Source organism: Heptranchias perlo, chromosome 5 (assembly GCF_035084215.1).
Source record: "Heptranchias perlo isolate sHepPer1 chromosome 5, sHepPer1.hap1, whole genome shotgun sequence".
In the NCBI taxonomy this organism is placed as follows: Eukaryota; Metazoa; Chordata; class Chondrichthyes; order Hexanchiformes; family Hexanchidae; genus Heptranchias; species Heptranchias perlo.
In genome coordinates, this window is record NC_090329.1 from 129,519,311 (window position 1) to 129,538,666 (window position 19,356).

At 43.8% G+C, this 19,356-nt stretch overlaps 1 protein-coding gene across 5 annotated transcripts in view; it reads right to left on the reverse strand.

The window, feature by feature from the left end:
* disp1 (dispatched homolog 1 (Drosophila)) overlaps positions 1-19,356 on the reverse strand; it is a 360,433-nt gene that overhangs the window by 335,612 nt on the left and 5,465 nt on the right. Inside the window, exon 2 of one of the 5 annotated variants that reach the window (XM_067985197.1) lies at positions 15,920-16,016. The exons of the other annotated variants lie outside the window; for them this stretch is intronic. The gene's annotated coding sequence lies outside the window, so the exon portion shown is untranslated. The remainder of the gene's footprint in view (positions 1-15,919; positions 16,017-19,356) is intronic. 5 annotated transcript variants of the gene reach the window in all.

Consider the following 19,356-nt stretch of genomic DNA (forward strand, 5'->3'; position numbering starts at 1 on the left):
ATGTCCACTTGTCTTAGACTCTCCCCATCAGCGGAAAAAGTTTCTCTCTATCTACCCTATCAATTCCTTTCAAAATCCCAAAAAACCTCATTCAAATCACCCATTAGCCTTTTATATTCCAGGGAGAACAAGCCTAGTTCATGTAATCTCTCCACATAAGCTAACTCTTGGAGCCCTGGTAATATTCTGGTGAATCTGCAATGCTCTCCTTCCAAGGCCAATATATCCTTTCTATGGTGTGATGCCCAGAACTGTACACAGTATTCCAGATGTGGTCTAACCAGGGATTTGTATAACCCTAGCAAAACTTCCACCCCTCTAGATATAAAGACTAACATTCCATTAGCCTTTTTGATTATTGTTTGTACCTGACCACTGCATTTTAGTGATCTGTGTACATGGACCCCTAAATCTCTTTGGACCTCCACTATTCCCAGCTTTTCACCATTTAAAAAATACTCAGATCTTTCCTTTTTTGGTCCAAAATGGATGACCTCACACATACCTGCATTGAAATCCATCTGCCACAGTTTTGCTCACTCACTTAATCTATCAATGTCTCTTTGTAATTTTATGCTCCCATCGACACTACTTACCATGCCACCAATGTTTGTGTCATCAGCAAACTTAGATATATGGCTCTCTATTGTGTTGTCTAAGTCATCAATAAAAATAGTGAATAGTTGAGGACCCAGCACAGATCCTTGTGGGACACCACTAGTCACTTCCTTCCAATTCGAGTGCATACCGATTATCCCTACTCTGTTTTCTACCGCCTAATCAATCTCGTAATCAGGTCAATACTTTGCCTTCAATTCTATCAGCTTTAATTTTAGCTAACAATCTCTTATGTGGAACCTTATCGAATGCCTTCTAGAAGTCCATATAAACTACATCCATAGACATTCCCCCGTCTACTTTAGCTACTTCCTCAAAAAATTCAGGTAGGTTTGTTAGACATGACCAACCATTACAAATCCATGTTGGCTCTCTCTAATCAGCTCAAATTTCTCTAAGTGCTCAGTCACTTTGACCTTCATTATAGATTCCAATAATTTCCCCAAAACAGGTCTGTAATTTCCTGGTTTCTCTCTCTCACCTTTCTTAAATAATGGAGTTATATTTGCAATTTTCCAATCTAAAGGGACAATGCCTGAATCAAGAGAGCTTTGGAAGATTATGGCCAAAGCATCTGCTTCCTTTCATCTGCTTTCTAATTTTGGGGTGGAAACCATCAGGTCCTGGGGATTTGACAGTCTTTAGTGTCACTATTTTTTCTAATACTGTTTTCTTGCTTACATTAACTTTAGTGTGTTCCAGTCCTTGATTCATTATTAGTTTCCTGGAAGATCAGGTATATTATCCTCTCCCTCTACTGCGAAGACTGACACAAAGTAATTATTCAACAAGTCTGCCATTTCCTTATTTTCATTTGCAAAATTACCCGCATCTATATTTAAAGGGCCCACATTAACCTTGACTACCCTTTTCTCTTCTAATATAATTGTAGAAACTTCTTGTGTTAATCTTGATATCCCTCACAAGTTTCTTTTCGTATTCCCTTTTTGCAGCTCTTACTATCTTTTTTTGTCTTCCTTTGCTATTCTTTATATTTCTCCTGGATCTACACAATTCATTGCACTTTTGTATATTCTTTCCTTTAGTTTTATGTTATCTCTCACCTCTTTTGTCGACTATCACTGTTTTATTTGGTAAGTAAAGCTCTTGCCCCTTAAGGGTGTATACTGGTCCTGTATTAAGCTAAATTCTTTTTTGAATGCCTCCCACTGTTCATCTGTAATTTTACCCTATAACATATTTATGTACTCCTCTCATAAGCACTATGTAATGATAATAAACAAGTACTTAGAATCATAGAATGGTTACAGCACAGAAGGAGGCCATTTGGCCCGTCGAGCCCATGCCGGCTCTCTGCAAGAGCAATCCAGCTAGTCCCACTCCCCCGCACTTTCCCTGTAGCCCTGCAAATTTATTTCCTTCAATTACTTATCCAATTCCCTTTAGGAAGCCACAATTGAATCCGCCTCCACCACCCTTTCAGGCAGTGCATTTCAGATCATAACCACTCGCTGTGTAAAAAGGTTTCCCTCGTGTCGCTTTGGTTCTTTTGCCAATTACCTTAATCTGTGTCCTATGGTTCTCGACCATTCTGCCAATGGGAACAGTTTCTCTTTATTCACTTTATCTAAACCCTTCATGATTTTGAACACTTCTATCAAATCTCCTCTTACCCTTCTCTGCTCTAAGGAGAACAACCCCAGCTTCTCCAGTCTATCCACATAACTGAAGTCCTTCATCCCTGGAACCATTCCAGTAAATCTTTTCTGCACCCTCTCTAAGGCCTTCACATCCTTCCTAAAGTGCGATGCCCAGAATTGGACACAATATGCCAGTTGTGGCCGAACCAGTGTTTTATAAAAGTTTTATCATAACTTCCTTGCTTTTGTACTCTTATGTCTCTATTTATAAAACCCAGGATCCCCGTATGCTTTTTTTTAGAAACAGCTCTCTGAACCTGCTCTGCCACCTTCAAAGATTTGTGCACATATACCCACAGGTCTCTCTGTTTCTGCGCCCCTTTTAGAATTGTACCCTTCAGCTTATATTGCCTCTCCTCATCCTTCCTACCAAAATGTATCACTTCACACTTCTCTGCGTTAAATTTCATCTGCCACATGTCCACCCATTCCACCAGTCTGTCTATATCCTCTTGCAGTCCATCACTTTCCTCCTTACTTTTCACCACACTTCCAAATTTTGTGTCATCTGCAAATTTGGAAATTGTGTCCTGTACACTCAAGTCCAAGTCATTAATATATATCAAGAAAAGCAGTGGTCCTAGTACCAACCCCTAGGGAACACCACTGTATAACTCCCTCCAGTACAAAAAAGAACCGTTCACCACTATTCTCTGCTTCCTGTCACTTAGTCAATTTTGTATCCATGCTGCCACTGCTCCTTTTATTCCATGGGCTTCAAATTTGCTGACAAGCCTATTATATGGCACTTTATAAAACACCTTTTTGAAGTCCATATACACAACATCAACCACATTGCCCTCATCAACTCTCTGAAACCTCATCAAAAAACTCTTATCAAGTTAGATAAACATGATTTGCCTTTAACAAATCTGTGCTGGTTTTCCTTTATTAATCCACACTTGTCCAAGTGACTGATAATTTTGTCCTGGATTATTGTTTCTAAAAGTTTCCTCACCACCAAGGTTAAACTGATTGGCCTATAGTTGCTGGGTTTATCCTTACACCCTTTTTTAAACAAGGGTGTAACATTTTCAATTCTCCAGTCATAGAATCATAGAAAGGTTACAGCATGGAAGGAGGCCATTCGGCCCATTGAGTCCATGCCGGCTCTATGCAAGAGCAATCTAGCTGGTCCCACTCCCCCGCCCCTTCCCCGTGGCCCTGCAAATTTATTCCTTTCAGTCCTCTGGCACCACCCCCATATCTAAGGATGATTGAAAGATTATGGCCAGCGCCTCTGCAATTTCCACCCTTACTTCCCTCAGCAACCGAGGATGCATCCCATCCGGACCGGGTGAAGTATCTACTTTAAGTACAGCCAGCCTTTCTAGTACCTCTTCTATCAATTTTTAGGCCATCCAGTATCTCAACTACCTCCTCTTTTACTGTGACTTTGGTAGCTTCTTCTTCCTTGGTAAAGTACTCATTTCTGGCCACAGATCTGGCCCAGGTAAATTGGAATCAAAGATTGGCAGGCAAAACTGTAATTGAACAGCGGGCGGCCTTTAAGAAGGAGATGGTTCAGGTACAGTCTGGCACATTCCCACGAGGCAGAAAAGTAGGGCAACTAAAGCCAGAGCTCCCTGGATGACGAGAGGTAGTGAGTAAGATGAAATGGAAAAAAGGGGTGTATGACAGATGTCAGGTTGATAACACAAGTGAGAATCAGGCAGAATATAGAAAGTTCAGAGGGGAAGTGAAAAAGGAAATGAGAAGGGCAAAGAGAGAGTATGAGAATAGACTGGCGGCCAATGTGAAAAGGAATCCAAAAGTCTTCTACAGGCATGTAAACAGTAAACGGGCAGTAAGAGGAGGGGTGAGGCCGATTAGGGACCATAAAGGAGATCTAGTCATGGAGGCAGAGGGGATGGCCGAGTTACTAAATGAGTACTTTGCATCTGTCTTTAACAAGGAAGAAGATGCTGCCAGAGTCTCAGTAGAGAAAGATATAGTTGAAATACTGGATGGGCTAAAAATTAATGAAGGGGTACTTGAAAGGCTGGCTGTACTTAAAATAGATAAGTCACCCGGTCCAAATGGGATGCATCCTGGGTGGCTGAGGGAAGTAAGGATGGAAATTGCGGAGGTACTGGCCATAATCTTCCAAACATCCGTAGATACAGGGGTGCTACCAGAGGACTGGAGAATTGCAAATGTTACACCCTTGTTCAAAAAAGGGTGTAAGGATAAACCCAGCAACTATAGGCCAGTCAGTTTAACCTCAGTGATGGGGAAACTTTTAGGAACGATAATCTGGGACAGAATTAACAGTCACTTGGATGAGGGTGGATTGATTAGGGAAAGCCAGCATGGATTTGTTAAAGACAAATCGTGTTTAACTAACCTGATAGAGTTTTTTGAAGAGGTAACAGAGAGGGTTGATAAGGGCAATGCAGTTGATGTGGTGTATATGGACTTTCAAAAGGTATTTGTTAAAGTGCCGCACGGTAGGCTTATCATCAAGATTGTGGCCCATGGAATAAAGGGGGCAGTAGCAACATGGATACAGAATTGGCTAAGGGACAGGAAACAAACAGTTGTTTTTCGGACTGAAGGGAGGTGTACAGTGGTGTTCCCCAGGGATCAGTGCTGGGACCACTGCTTTTCTTGACAGATATTAATGACTTGGACTTGGGTGTACAGGGCACAATTTCAAAATTTGCAGATGACACAAAACTTGGAAGGGTAGTAAACAGTGAGGAGGATAGTGATAGACTTCAAGAGGATATAGACAGGCTGGTGACATGGGCGAGCACATGGCAGATGAAATTTAACGCAGAAAAATGCAAAGTGATACATTTCGGCAGAAAGAGCGAGGAGAGGCAATATAAACTAAGGGGCACAACTCTAAAAGGGGTACAGGAACAGAGAGATCTGGGGGTATATGTGCACAAATCATTGAAGGTGGCAGGACAGGTTGAGAAAGTGGTTAAAAAAGCATATGGGATCCTGGGCTTTATAAATAGAGGCATAGAGTACAAAAGTATGGAAGTAATGATGAACCTTTATAAAACAGTGGTTCGGTCACAACTGGAGTACTGTGTCCAGTTCTGGGCACCGCCCTTCGGGAAAGATGTGAAGGCCTTAGAGAGGGTGCAGAAGAGATTTACTAGAATGATTCCAGGAATGAGGGACTTTAGTAACATGGATAGACTGGAGAAGCTGGGTCTGCGAGGAGATTTGATAGAGGTATTCAAAATCATGAAGGATCTAGACAGAGTAGAGAGAGAAACTGTTCCCATTGGCAGAAGGGTCAAGAACAAGAGAGCATAGATTTAAGGTGATTGGCAAAAGAACCAAAGGTGACATGAGGAAAAACTTTTTTTTTTACACAGCGAGTGGTTAGGATCTGGAATGCACTGCCTGAGGGGGTGGTGGAGGCAGATTCAATCATGGCCTTCAAAAGGAAACTGGATAAGTATATGAAAGGAAAAAAATTGCAGGGATACGGGGAAACAGGGGGGATTAGCTGGATTGCTCTTGCTTAGAGCCGGCGCGGATTCGATGGGCCAAATGGCCTCCTTCCGTGGTGTAACCTTTCTATGATTCTATGATTTAGTACCTCAGCCAGTACGTCATAAAATATATGCATGGATAAAAAAATGAAATTATTTCAAAGACTCTGCTAGGGATGGCAGTGGAGGCCAAAAATACAAACACTCAAAATACCGCAGAGAGATAGGTACCAGAGGGATGAGCGTCAATAGGCTGAATGGTCTTTGTAAGATGTTGACTTATGCTTAAAAAGAAAACCATGAATGTTGGGAATCTAAAATAAAAACAGAAAACGGCGGAAATGCACAATAGTTCGATTAGCATCTGAAATGGAAAGACCAATTAACGTTTCAGCGGGATCCTTCACCAGAGCAGGCTACAAATATCAAGGTATTGGTGTTTGAGCCAGGATTAAATATTTAGAAAGACATACACTTGTTTCCCCTTCATTAGTGATTTACACTATGGATGGCCTTTGATTAGCAGTTCTGCGCAGATTAGATCAATTCATTTAAGGCAGCTATATCACCTCACACTGCACACCATAAATCAAACTATACTGCACAGACCGGATTTCACACAGCAAACTAACACAAAATGTCTTTCTGCCTTGCTTCTCTATTCAATCCTGGTAACCGTTATTCCAAATGACAAAGAAAATTTACAATAGTGGATCCAGACAAATTTTTCACTATGAAAAAAAATTCAATAGTAGAGTTCAGGCTAAAAATTAGAAAGTAGGGAAGTCAATTAGAACTTTTCCACCTAAAGGATATAGGACTGTAGAACACATTACCGGGGAAAATCATAGAAACAGACCTTGTAAGTGGGTTCGAGACAATATGTTTTTTGGGAAAAGGGAGTGAGGGATATGATGAGCAGATGATTGGATGGAGTTGATCCATCAAAAAGGGACAGGTGCATTGGGCATCATGAGCTATCCTTGATTAAAAATTCTTATTTTATAATGGCAAAGAAAATGAGAAGTCAAATACCAATGCTGCATGAGGAAAACAAAAACCTTGTTCACACCCTCTGAGTGCATTCTATGGATAGAGCAGGCAGCTTACTGACAAAGAACACCCACGCATTCACAGAATCTATACTTCATTAATGAGACTCTTAAAAAAAAATTCAGCAAACACTTAGAAAATGCAATACAAGAATTTTGGCAGGTTTAAGAAAAGGTCTGATTAACAAAGCAAATGTTGAAATCAGCAAACCAGTCAGAATTCCCGAGTTATAATTACAATGCAGGATTGCCATCAGCATCAAATCAATTATTGGCAGTTTACCCCAAGTCCCATTTCCTCAATACCTTGCTACAATATGGCGTACAACATTGTAGGAAGTGCACTTAATTCTGGTGCTATTAATTATAATTCTATTTATTTATTTTAATTCTTTGCCTCGTGTGCCATTGTTATTCAAAGACCATCAGTCCATCCTTTTAACATACTGCAAGAAATCTTTTTTTTAAAAACAAGGTTTTCAGCAATTATCTCTCCTCTCCTCCTAAAAGGTGTCGACCCCTTGTGGAGGCGTGCCCACCCAACGTCCTCCAGTACCTCACTGAAGTGACCATTACTCAAATACAAGCCTCAATGGGAAATGGCGGGAGCCTGTTCTATAGGGGAGGGGGGACAAAATAAACAGCCAAGCTCATGCCTGTCCTTGCTCAACACTCCATACTATAGTTCCAGTGGGATGCACCAAACAGCAATCAATAAGTGGGAAACCTGTCTAATTTTCCCAATCTAACTCAGGAATGCAGAGACTAACTGTAGTGTAACTACTATTGCCCTAACTAATATCAGCTAATCCAGCACAGACTGGGGATCAAACCTGGAACTTCCCTGATCTATATGGGTTACCTACTCACTTTATAAACTTGCTGAGTTATTAAAGGAATGGTGGTGCATTGCATAAAGAACCAGTATGCTTGTATTGAATATTTGTGCTCAGAGAGGCAAGGGATGATGCAGATGTGAGATAAAAGAATACTCTTCTAATTTTTCTAACCACTGTCAACACCAAGCTCACAAATAAATATTCTATTTTCCCTGCTTGTGAGTGAGTGCCAAAACTTTAAACCTGTAATCTGGATTTTTTTTTTTATTCGTTCACGGGATGTGGGCGTCACTGGCGAGGCCAGCATTTATTGCCCATCCCTAATTGCCCTCGAGAAGGTGGTGGTGAGCCGCCTTCTTGAACCGCTGCAGTCCGTGTGGTGACGGTTCTCCCACAGTGCTGTTAGGAAGGGAGTTCCAGGATTTTGACCCAGCGACGATGAAGGAACGGCGATATATTTCCAAGTCGGGATGGTGTGTGACTTGGAGGGGAACATGCAGGTGGTGTTGTTCCCATGTGCCTGCTGCTCTTGTCCTTCTAGGTGGTAGAGGTCGCGGGTTTGGGAGGTGCTGTCGAAGAAGCCTTGGCGAGTTGCTGCAGTGCATCCTGTGGATGGTACACACTGCAGCCACTGTGCGCCGATGGTGAAGGGAGTGAATGTTTAGTGTGGTGGATGGGGTACCAATCAAGCGGGCTGCTTTATCTTGGATGGTGTCGAGCTTCTTGAGTGTTGTTGGAGCTGCACTCATCCAAGCAAGTGGAGAGCATTCCATCACACTCCTGACTTGTGCCTTGCAGATGGTGGAAAGGCTTTGGGGAGTTAGGAGGTGAGCCACTCGCCGCAGAATACCCAGCCTCTGACCTGCTCTCGTAGCCACAGTATTTATATGGCTGGTCCAGTTAAGTTTCTGGTCAATGGTGACCCCCAGGATGTTGATGGTGGGGGATTCGGTGATGGTAATGCCATTGAATGTCAGGGGGAGGTGGTTAGACTCTCTCTTGTTGGAGATGGTCATTGCCTGGCACTTGTCTGGCGCGAATGTTACTTGCCACTTATGAGCCCAAGCCTGGATGTTGTCCAGGTCTTGCTGCATGCGGGCTCGGACTGCTTCATTATTTGAGGGGTTGCGAATGGAACTGAACACTGTGCAGTCATCAGCGAACATCCCCATTTCTGACCTTATGATGGAGGGAAGGTCATTGATGAAGCAGCTGAAGATGGTTGGGCCTAGGACACTTCCCTGAGGAACTCCTGCAGCAATGTCCTGGGGCTGAGATGATTGGCCTCCAACAACCACTACCATCTTCCTCTGTGCTAGGATTAAGTGCATATACTTGAATCCAATAAACACTAATTTGCAAATAATGGTTATTCTCCAATCAGAACGTTTACACCATGATTTCTCCAAATTGTACATAAAGAGCCAATTTATAGGGGATGGGGAAAGAGAAAGGAGCTGGGTGTTACAGTGGGTTCGATGCTGGCCTTTCACCTCCAGTCCCAGACTGATGGGAAGCAATTCCCCTCTTTTTGCTGCCTTTTTGGGCCTATGTGAAATATGTTTAGACAGCCTCAATCCACTCAGACATGCTTAAGGATGGTTGGAGTAGGAAGTGCAAAAATACCACATTGATGAGGAAGGGGGTGCTCTTATGAGATTGGGACTGAGGCACACTGTCAGGCAGCATTACTCGACAACGACTTGCATTTATATAGCATCTCTAAAATAGTAAAACATCCCAAGGCACTTCACAGGAGCGTAATCAGACAAAAACTGACACCGACCCAAAGAAGTAGACATTAGGACAGGTGACCAAAAGCTTGGTCAAAGAGGTCAGCTTTAAAGAGGATCTTAAAGGAGATGGGAGAGGTAGAGGCGTGGCGAGGTTTAAGGAGGGAATTCCAGAGCTCAGGGCCTAGACAGGTACATGGAGACCAGATCCTAAATAGCTTTCACTAGGCAAGAAAATTGCTACAGATCTCGTGAAAAAGACCAGTGTGTGCAAGCTCCCTGCAGAGAGTTATATAAATATTTCCTGCAATATTTAAACCTTTTTTTAAAAAATAAATGTTGAGCTTTCTTATGTACTACCCACTGCGCAATGCACCACCTGTCCAGGTTTGCTGTTTAGTAAATGAAGATAAACAACTGAATCTGGTTGACTCTCTCTTTAGATTAAGTGCTTAATTAGGTGGTGCAACCAGACAAAAATATCTACAGTAATAGGATTGGCATGTACCTACTGGGCATAAAACAAACTTCAGCAGAGCTGAAACTGCTATATGCTCACTGTACCTGGCACTGTTAACCACACAGAGTGGCAGCATACAATATAAAAAAGCTGCACAATTGACATTACTTGCCTTCCCTTTCTTCACAGTTCCCTCTTTTGCTTTTAGATCCACTCCAACCCATTCCATACTTAAATTTATCAGGTAGGTAGTTGATTTAAGCTAGAAAAAGCAGGCAACTTCATATTAGGCCTTTGCTATATAATCAGGAGAGAACAGCAAGTTCTCTCTCCCATCCGCGAATGAACCCACAATTTTTCCCTCCCTGAAAGTTCTTTCCCACTTCACATTTGCTCAACTTGAACCTCAAGTTTTTGATGTCAGAATTCCCCCCCTCCCCAGCCAAATTTCTATTTTCACCCTCCCTCCTAGAAATTAAAACATTCCCCAAAAACTAAAAAACACAGAATCCATTTTACTTCATTGTAAGGGAGTGGGGAAAATAGAACGAATAAATAAGGATACTGCATACTACAGGGAAAAGCATGCCAACACAACTGTTCAAAATTGTTTTCTCAGCAATACTGTTGTATTTTTAGATTTCCACTTTAAATACTAAATCTCCACTGCAGACATACACAGACTGCCCACTTTACGACAGAATTGAGTATTAATTACAAAGGTGGAAGCCCCGATTTTCTTTGAAAGATAAACCATTTGAAGAAAAAAAAATACAACCTTAAAAATCACTGTGCGAGAGCATCGTGACTGTGGCATGTACTGGCCAAGGATGAGTGCAGGGTTCGGCTCAACTTCACAGAAATCTCTAAATCTTTACCCAGCTGCACGCAGATCTCTTGAGCCTCATTTTTTTTATTATTGCTATTACTATCACTGGTTTTGCTTTCTCCTCCTCGTTCTACTCCACCAACAAAAAAAGTAAAGTGGAAAGTCATATCAGGACAGCAGCAAGGTTGCTACAGTTGGTATCAGCATGCCAGGTTAGAGCAAGGAGTCCCATTCTCAAGTTGGCATGCATGGATGTCGGGTTTGGCTGTGAAGACCCCCCCCCCCCCCCACCACCATCGCCACCCCACCAGGCTAGCAGCGTTTACTGTTAAAGCTCATATATGAATGAAGAGCACTTAAGTGAGGTATTGGAGGGCAAATGATGCCATTGTACCAGATTCTAGCAAGGAGTCATTGCTTTCAGGAGAAAATTGTTCCCACATGGTTTTTCATCCAGTTGGCTGGACAAGAACGGGTGAAACTCACTAGACCTGAACAGAGGAGTCCAAGCAACATGCAAGCAGGAACTCGAAGCTGGGACCTTCCGCTCAGAAGACAACCTCTTGCACTGCTATTTCCACTTGCATTTTGGCAGCAGTTGTATTACAAAGCTGTATGGTAATCATAATGACAATCTAGTTTCCTCTCAAATCATTCTATCTGTACTGTCAGCACCTTGGGACATTGTTCTACGTTAAAGACGCTGTATAAATGAGAGTTGGTGTTGTATATTTGACGTTATTTACCTCAGGCATTTCTTGCTGTACTGTCCTCTCCTACTCTATTCCTTCTCCAGATCACTGACTTTCCTCACTCAACCCTTCCAACTCTTTTACTAACAACTGACTGAACTTCTTTCAGGTTGCAGACCCTCAGTGCTCAGAAGCTCCAGTGTCTTGCAGTGCAATAGCTGAAACACAACTTGGTCTCCTCCACACCCTTCAAAGCACAAATGCTTCTTTCAATTCTTCAAAAACACAGTTTCAAGTCTTAACAACCACCTCCTACGTTGGCTGGCTCCACCCTTATCCTTCTTCGTCTAACGATACTGTTAGCTGCACCATCTCTTCTGACCACAGATGGAACTCCCACCATCTCCTCCGTTGCTGAAGCTCAGTTTCCTCTATGTCCCTTTATTCCTTCTTAACAATTCTTAACTCTCTAGAATGACAAGTTTGTCTAAAACTAAAACACTGCACCTATATTTGGAGAGGTATTTTCAGCAGCTCTCACACACTCAACGGGATACAAGAAAAAGTTAGTCATTTGATAGACAATCCCTCTCTCACCTCTATCCTCAGATCCTTCCCTCCTGCCCTGCTGCAATCTTTCTTGATTTAAAATAGGGAAAGTCAATACAATCATTAGTACTCCTCTGAATGTTCCTCTTGTTTCTTCTAAACCCTGAATACACTGTCCCAGTTTTCCTCTTCCCTATATCTTTCTAGTGATGAAATCAAGACTTATTACAGCCTCCTATTCTAACTCATTCTTTTCTAGGACATCAAACTGTAGAACTTCATATTTTGTTCAATCTCTCCTTTCTCCTACAATCTTCAGGCATTTAAAACTCACACGTGGTGTCATCTAATTGTTACTTCTTAATTAACCTCTTACTCTTTTCAACCTTGATGGTGTCTTGCACTACAGCTCTTGGTCCCTCAAACTGGTTTCTCAATTTAAAAATCAATAGCAAGAGTTACCATTTCAGTCATAATGCAGATTTACTGCAACAATCCTACCAACACATCAGCTCAATAGCTCCCCTGAGGCTCAATGGCTAAATGCACTGTCCAAAGAACTGAACCGTACAAGGACAACCCACGGCTCCTTTTCTTACAATGAACCACCTCCTCAAATGCCTTTACCCCCACAACTGTTACCCATCTCTATCCTCCCTTTCCTCTCCAAGGTCCTTGAACTTTGCCCCTCTAAAAAGTCCTAGTTCAATTACCTTCACTCAGCTTCTACTCTGCTCACAGCACCGAGATTGCCCTGGCCAAAGTCACAAATGACATCTCCTGTAACTGCGACTATAGTACATTATCCTTCCTTGTCCTCCTCTGTGGCATTCAACACAGTTGACCATGACATCCTCATCAATCACCTCTCCTCTGATGTCCAGCTCCCTGGAATGCCCTCTTGTGGTTCCATTCCTAACTGTCAACGCAACCAAGAATGGCGTCTCTTCCCACAACTGCAGAGTCACTTCCAGATTTCATCCTCGATCCATTCTTGGCCCTCTCCTTTTCCTCATCTACGTGCTCCCTTAAATACTAGCTTGGCTCAATGGCTGCACTCTTGAGTCAGAAGGTTGTGGGTTCAAATTCCACTCCAGAACTTGAACATGTAATCCAGGTTGACACTTCACTGCAGTACTGAGAGAATGCTGCATTGTAGGAGGTGCCATTTTTCAAATATAATGTTAAATCAACAACAACCACTTGCATTTACATAGTAAAACATCCCAAGGCACTTCACAGTAGCAATTATCAAACAAAATTTGACACCGAGCCAAATAAGGAGATATTAGGACAGGTGACCAAAAGGTTATTCAAGGAGCGGGTTCAAGGTTTTAAGAGGTGTCTTAAAGGAGGAAAGAGGGGTAGAGAGGCCGAGAGGTTTAGGGAGGGAATTCCAGAGCTGAGGGCCTAGGCAGCTGAAGGCACGGCCGCCAATAGTGAAGCAATTAAAATCGGGGATGCGCAAGAGGCAATGATTGGAGGAGCGCCGACATCTTGGAGGGTTGTAGGATTGGAGGAGGTTACAGAGATAGGGAGGGGTGAGGCCATGGAGGGATTTGAAATCAAGGATGAGAATTTTATAATCGAGGCGTTCCCAGACTGGGAGCCAATGTGGGTCAGCGAGCACAGGGGTGATGGGTGAATGGCACTTGGTGCGAGTCAGGATATGGGTAGCAGAGTTTTGGCTGAGCTCAAGTTTATGGAGGGTGGAAGATGGGAGGCTAGCCAGGAAAGCATTGGAAAAATCAAGTCTAGAGGTAACAAAGACATAGGTGAGGGTTTCAGCAGCAGATGAGCTGAGGTAGGGCAGAGTCACCCAAAGTTACGGAGGTGGAAGTAGGCAGTCTTGATGATGGAGCGGATATGTGGTCGGTAGCTCATCTCAGGGTCAAGTAGGACACCAAGGTTGCGAACGGTCTGATTCAGCCTCAGACAGTGGCCAGGAAGAGGGGTGGAGTCAGTGGCTAGGGAATGAAGTTTGTGGCGGGGACCGAAGACAATGGCTTCAGTCTTCCCAATATTTAGTTGGAGGAAATTTTTGCTCATCTAGTGCTGGATGTCGGAAAAGCAGTGTGACAAATCAGAGACGGTGGAGAGGTTGAGAGAGGTGGTGGTAAGGTAGAGGTGGGTGTCGTCAGCATTCCTCTGGAATCTGACATCGGGTTTTCGGATGATGTTGCCGAGGGGCAGCATGTAGATGAGAAATAGGAGGGTGGCAAGGATGGATCCTTGGGGGACTCCAGAGGTAACGGTGCAAGAACAGGAAGAGAAGCCATTGCAGGTGATTCTCTGGCTATGACTGGATAGATAAGAGTGGAACCAGATGAGCGCAGTCCCACCCAGCTGGACAACGGAAGAAAGGCATTACAGAAGGATGGTGTGGTCAACCGTGTCAAAAGCTGCAGACAGGTCGAGAAGGATGAGGAGGGATAGTTTACCACAGTCACAGTCAATAGGATGTCATTTGTGACTTTGAGAAGAGCCGTTTCAGTACAGTGGCAGGAACGGAAACCTGATTGGAGGGATTCAAACATGGAGTTGCGGGAAAGATGAGCACGGATTTGGGAGGCGACAACAAGTTCAAGGACTTTGGGAGAGGAAAGGGAGGTTGGAGATGGGGCGGTAGTGTGCAAGGACAAAGGGGTCAAGGGTGGGTTTTTTTTAAAAGGAGGGGAGTGTGACAGCAGATTTCAAGGGGAGGGGGCAGTACCTGAGGAGAGGGAACTGTTAACAATATCAGCTAACATGAGGGCCAGGAAGGGAATTTGGGTGGTCATCAGTTTGGTGGTAATAGGGTCAAGGGAGCAGGAGGTGGGTCTCATGGTCAACATGAGCTCGGTGAGGGCATATGGGAAGATAGGAGAGAAACTAGAGAAAGATGCAAGTTCAGGGCTAGGGCAGGGGGTAACAGTAGGGGAAGTTTGGCTTGGTGGGCTAGGGGAAGGGAGGGGAGTGACAGAGGCAGACGAACAGATGGTCTCAATCTTAGTGACAAAGTAGTCCACGAGCTTCGCGCACTTGTTATTGGAGATGAGGGTGGAAGAGGCAGGACAGAACGGTTTAAGAAGATTGTCTGTAGTGAAGAGAAGCCGGGGTTATCTTTGCATTCCAGTACGATACTGGAATAGTGAACAGTTTTGGCAGAGGAGAGTAGGTCCCGATAGTGCTTTATGTGATCCAGCCAGATCTGGTGATGAATAGCTAAACCAGATGTCCGCCATAAACGTTCAAGTCTGCATCCCTTGGACTTAAGGGAGCAGTGATGTGAGCCATACCAAGGGGAACGACCAGGGTGAGAGAGGTTTTAATGAGGACAAGAGCATCAAAGGTGGAGGTGAGGGTTTGACTGAGCAGAAATGTTGTGGTGAATGGAGGGCCAAAGGCTAGACAGTTGGGAATTTGAAAGTGCCATTGTAAGTGACTTGGGGGAAGAGTTTTTTTCCCCACGAGCGATCACAGAAGGAAGTGGGATTGGGAGAATCATGGCCTCGTCGGCCTGGTGGACATAAAAGTTCCCATAGCAATATTGAAAAAAATTGAGTTTTCTCAGTGTTCAAGCCATCATTTATTCCTCAATCAACACCATCAAAATACATTAACTAGTCATATATCTCACTGCTGCTTGTTGGACCTTGCTGTGTGCAAATTGGCTGCTACGTTTGCCTACAATACAACAGTCACCACACTTCAAAAGTAATTCAAAGCACTTCGAAGAATTCTGAGTTTGGGAAAGGCACAATATACATGCAAGTTCATTCATTGTATAGCTCATATTTTCAACTAAACTCTTGGTCAATTCTCCCATCATGGCTTGTGTCAGTTTTTCCCCGTCTAAAGCACCTTGGGACATTTTTCTATATTAAAGGTTCTATATAAATGTAAGTGGCTGCTGATTCCTACACTTCTTTTCACATGTTCAAGCTTTTGACTTAACCAGCAATAATAAACTTCCACACTGATCTATCAGGTAAGACAAATCATTTTGAGATATAAAAAACTTTATAAAAATGACCAATTTTCGTTACCTTGTGTCATGTTCCTCCCAGATTGATTATAATAGGTGAGGACACACTAGGGGCTGTGATTGTAATGCCAATTCTCTTCCTACTCCTCTCCATCTATCTTAATAAGGAATAAATAATTTAATCACATTTTATTCTGATTATTAAACAGTCTTCAGATCTTCACTATTTAATACCCAATTCAAGTGGAATGTGTCATGCCCAGAAAGCATCTGGTTCTGTGGAATCACAATCCTTCCCAAGTAAAATAACGTCACACCAAATATCACACATATTTCCGAATTTTAACAACTCAGTCTTCTAACACCTCCCAAGGTTTAGCCAAGTCAAACTTACTTGCTACAATCACACTTTCTGCTTCTGCTCCTTTTAAAAAATTATATGCATATTTCCTGATAATTTAGCCGGTAAATGTCATACTTCAATATTTAGGGAACTGGTACCCTCATGCTATCCGTCTCATCTCCCTCCACTGAAACTTGTTATTGCAACTGTTCTGCCTGACTCAATTTTTTTTGCTCCTTTTCTCCTTTCTTCCTCTCCTGAAGGTGTCGAATCCTACTGGGGTATGATTTTACTGGCACTGGTAGCCACCGGTATCTCGTCCAAGTGGTCATTCGTCAATGTGTGGGCCCGGACGGTATTTTTTGGAAGGCTACTCAGCAGTCGAACCCAATCCTGTCATCACCAACATCCACACAGCCATATTTTCTGGCGGGGGGTGGGGGGGGGTGGTGTCGCTTGATAGGAATCAAGAGCGAGAACTCTGCTCCACTTTCCTTTCCCTAGCCCAGGAGTGTGGATGTTAACTGTAGCACCTTTACAGTGGACTAGCTGCAGTCAGCTAACTCAGCACAGGCTGGGAATCAAACCAGAGACTTTCTGTTCTGTATGGCCCAGTTACATGGTTAACAACTAAGCAGCCAAGGGAGCCACAATACGTTTATTTGTATCTGCCACTGTATTGTATACTGTCAGAAACTCGCATCACGCTGAAGGTGGATGGGGAGGTACAGCTAAAGTCTGCTGAGCCCAACGCCCGCCCATATTTCTTTGTTTATTACACATTTAAAATGTCTAGGCCGTTTCTCTAAATCTACCCCATCAAACCCTTACCTAATCTTAAAGACCTCTATCAGGTCACCCTTCAGCCTTCTCTTTCTAGAGAAAAGAGCCCCAGCCTGTTCAATCTTTCCTGAAAGGTATAACCTCTCAGTTCTGGTATGAGTTGTAGGAGAGATGAGGGCACGTACAGGATCATAGGAATGAACAAGGCTACAAAGGTAGGGAGGGGCGAGGCCAGCGAGGGATTTGTAGAGTGGGACAAGGATTTTGAAAGTGATGCATAGGTGAATACGCCAATGAAGTATCATATGATACAATGATACTAATGAACGAAGATCGGCGAACATCGGTAGGCAAGAGAGAATGCAATTCATGTGGGATAGGATAGATGGGGATGCGTTTTGGACAAGTTGCAATTTGTGAAAGGCAGAACTTGGGAGGGCAGCAAGGTGGGCATTGGAGCAATTGAGTCTAGAGGAGATGGGTAAGTGTTTCAGCAGCAATAGGAGTGAGGTAGAGGCAGAGGCATGCAATGTTGTGGAAGTGAAAATAAGTGGACTTGGTAGTAGCAAGGATTTGGGATTTCAAACTTAGTTCATGATCAAACAAGACAGCAAAGTGATACATTATCAGGCTCAGTCTGAGGTAGCTACCAGAGAGAGGGAGGCAGTCAGGTGAAGTGCAGAGATTTAGGCAGAAGCCAAACAGGATGGCCACTGTCATGCTGATCATGATGAGTGAAAGTAAGTTCTTGCTCATCCAGGACTTTACACTGATAAGCAATTGGATAGCACATTGGTGGTCGAGGAGTCAAGAGCAACGGCAGAAAGGTACAGTTGGATATCAGCAGCATACATGTAAAAGCTGACCCCATGCCTACAAATAACTTTACTTAGGGCAGATGTAGACAAGGAAATGATGGAGACCAAGGGTGGAGCCTTGAAACATACCCAATATAAGCAGGAACAGAAACCATTTTAGGAGCTGTCCTGGCTACACTGGGACAGCTATGGAAGGAACCGAACCGGGGTTGTACCACAGAGTTAGACCACAGAGAGAAAGTAACGAATGTCAAGTGTTGGACCGAGGTCAGGCAGTTACATGATGAGTTAGGACGGAGTCTAGGGCACAGTAGGTGTGTCTCATGGAGGAAACAAGCTTGGTGGGAAGGCTATAAAATGATACAAAGTCAAAACAAGTGTATGGAAGGCTGGGACATACAGGGCAGGGGAGGAGAAGCTGAAAATGCCTGAGGCTGTTGAGAGCACCAACAATTTAGTGCCAATCTATGAGAAGATTTAACTTGTAGATTGCACCCATTAGAAAGTGAGCTGAGACTACATTTGATGTAGTATCCTTACAGCCACAGAGTTACACATTTTGTCCAGAGCGTTCTAGCCATTCCTTTTTTTTTTATTATTCGTTCATGGGATGTGGGCGTCACTGGCAAGGCCAGCATTTATTGCCCATCACTAGTTTGCCCTTGAAAAGGTGGTGGTGAGCCGCCTTCTTGAACCGCTGCAGTCCGTGTGGTGAAGGTTCTCCCACAGTGCTGTTAGGAAGGGAGTTCCAGGTTTTTGACCCAGCGACGATGAAGGAACTGCGATATATTTCCCAAGTCGGGATGTGTGTGACTTGGAGGGGAACGTGCAGGTGGTGTTGTGTGCCTGCTGCCCTTGTCCTTCTAGGTGGTAGAGGTCGCGGGTTTGGGAGGTGCTGTCGAAGATGCCTTGCCGAGTTGCTGCGTTGCATTGTGTAGATGGTACACACTGCAGCCACTGTGCGCCGGTGAAGGGAGTGAATGTTTAGGGTGGTGGATGGGGTACCAATCAAGCAGACTGCTTTGTCCTGGATGGTGTTGAGCTTCTTGAGTGTTGTTATTGGAGCTGCACTCATCCAGGCAAGTGAAGGGTATTCCATCACACTCCTGACTTGTGCCTTGTAGATGGTGGAAGGGCTTTGGGGAGTCAGGAGGTGAGTCACTTGCCGCAGAATACCCAACCTCTGACTTGCTCTTGTAGCCACAGTATTTATGTGGCTGGTCCAGTTAAGTTTCTGGTCAATGGTGACCCCCAGGATGTTGATGGTGGGGGATTCGGTGATGGTAATGCCGTTGAATGTCAAGGGGAGGTGGTTAGATTCTCCCTTGTTGGAGATGGTCATTGCCTGGTGCGAATGTTACTTGCCACTTATTAGCCCAAGCCTGGATGTTGTCCAGGTCTTGCTGCATGCAGGCACGGACTGCTTCATTATTTGTGGGGTTGCGAATGGAACTGAACACTGTGCAATCATCATCGAACATTCCCATTTCTGACCTTATGATGGAGGGAAGGTCATTGATGAAGCAGCTGAAGATGGATGGGCCTAGGACACGG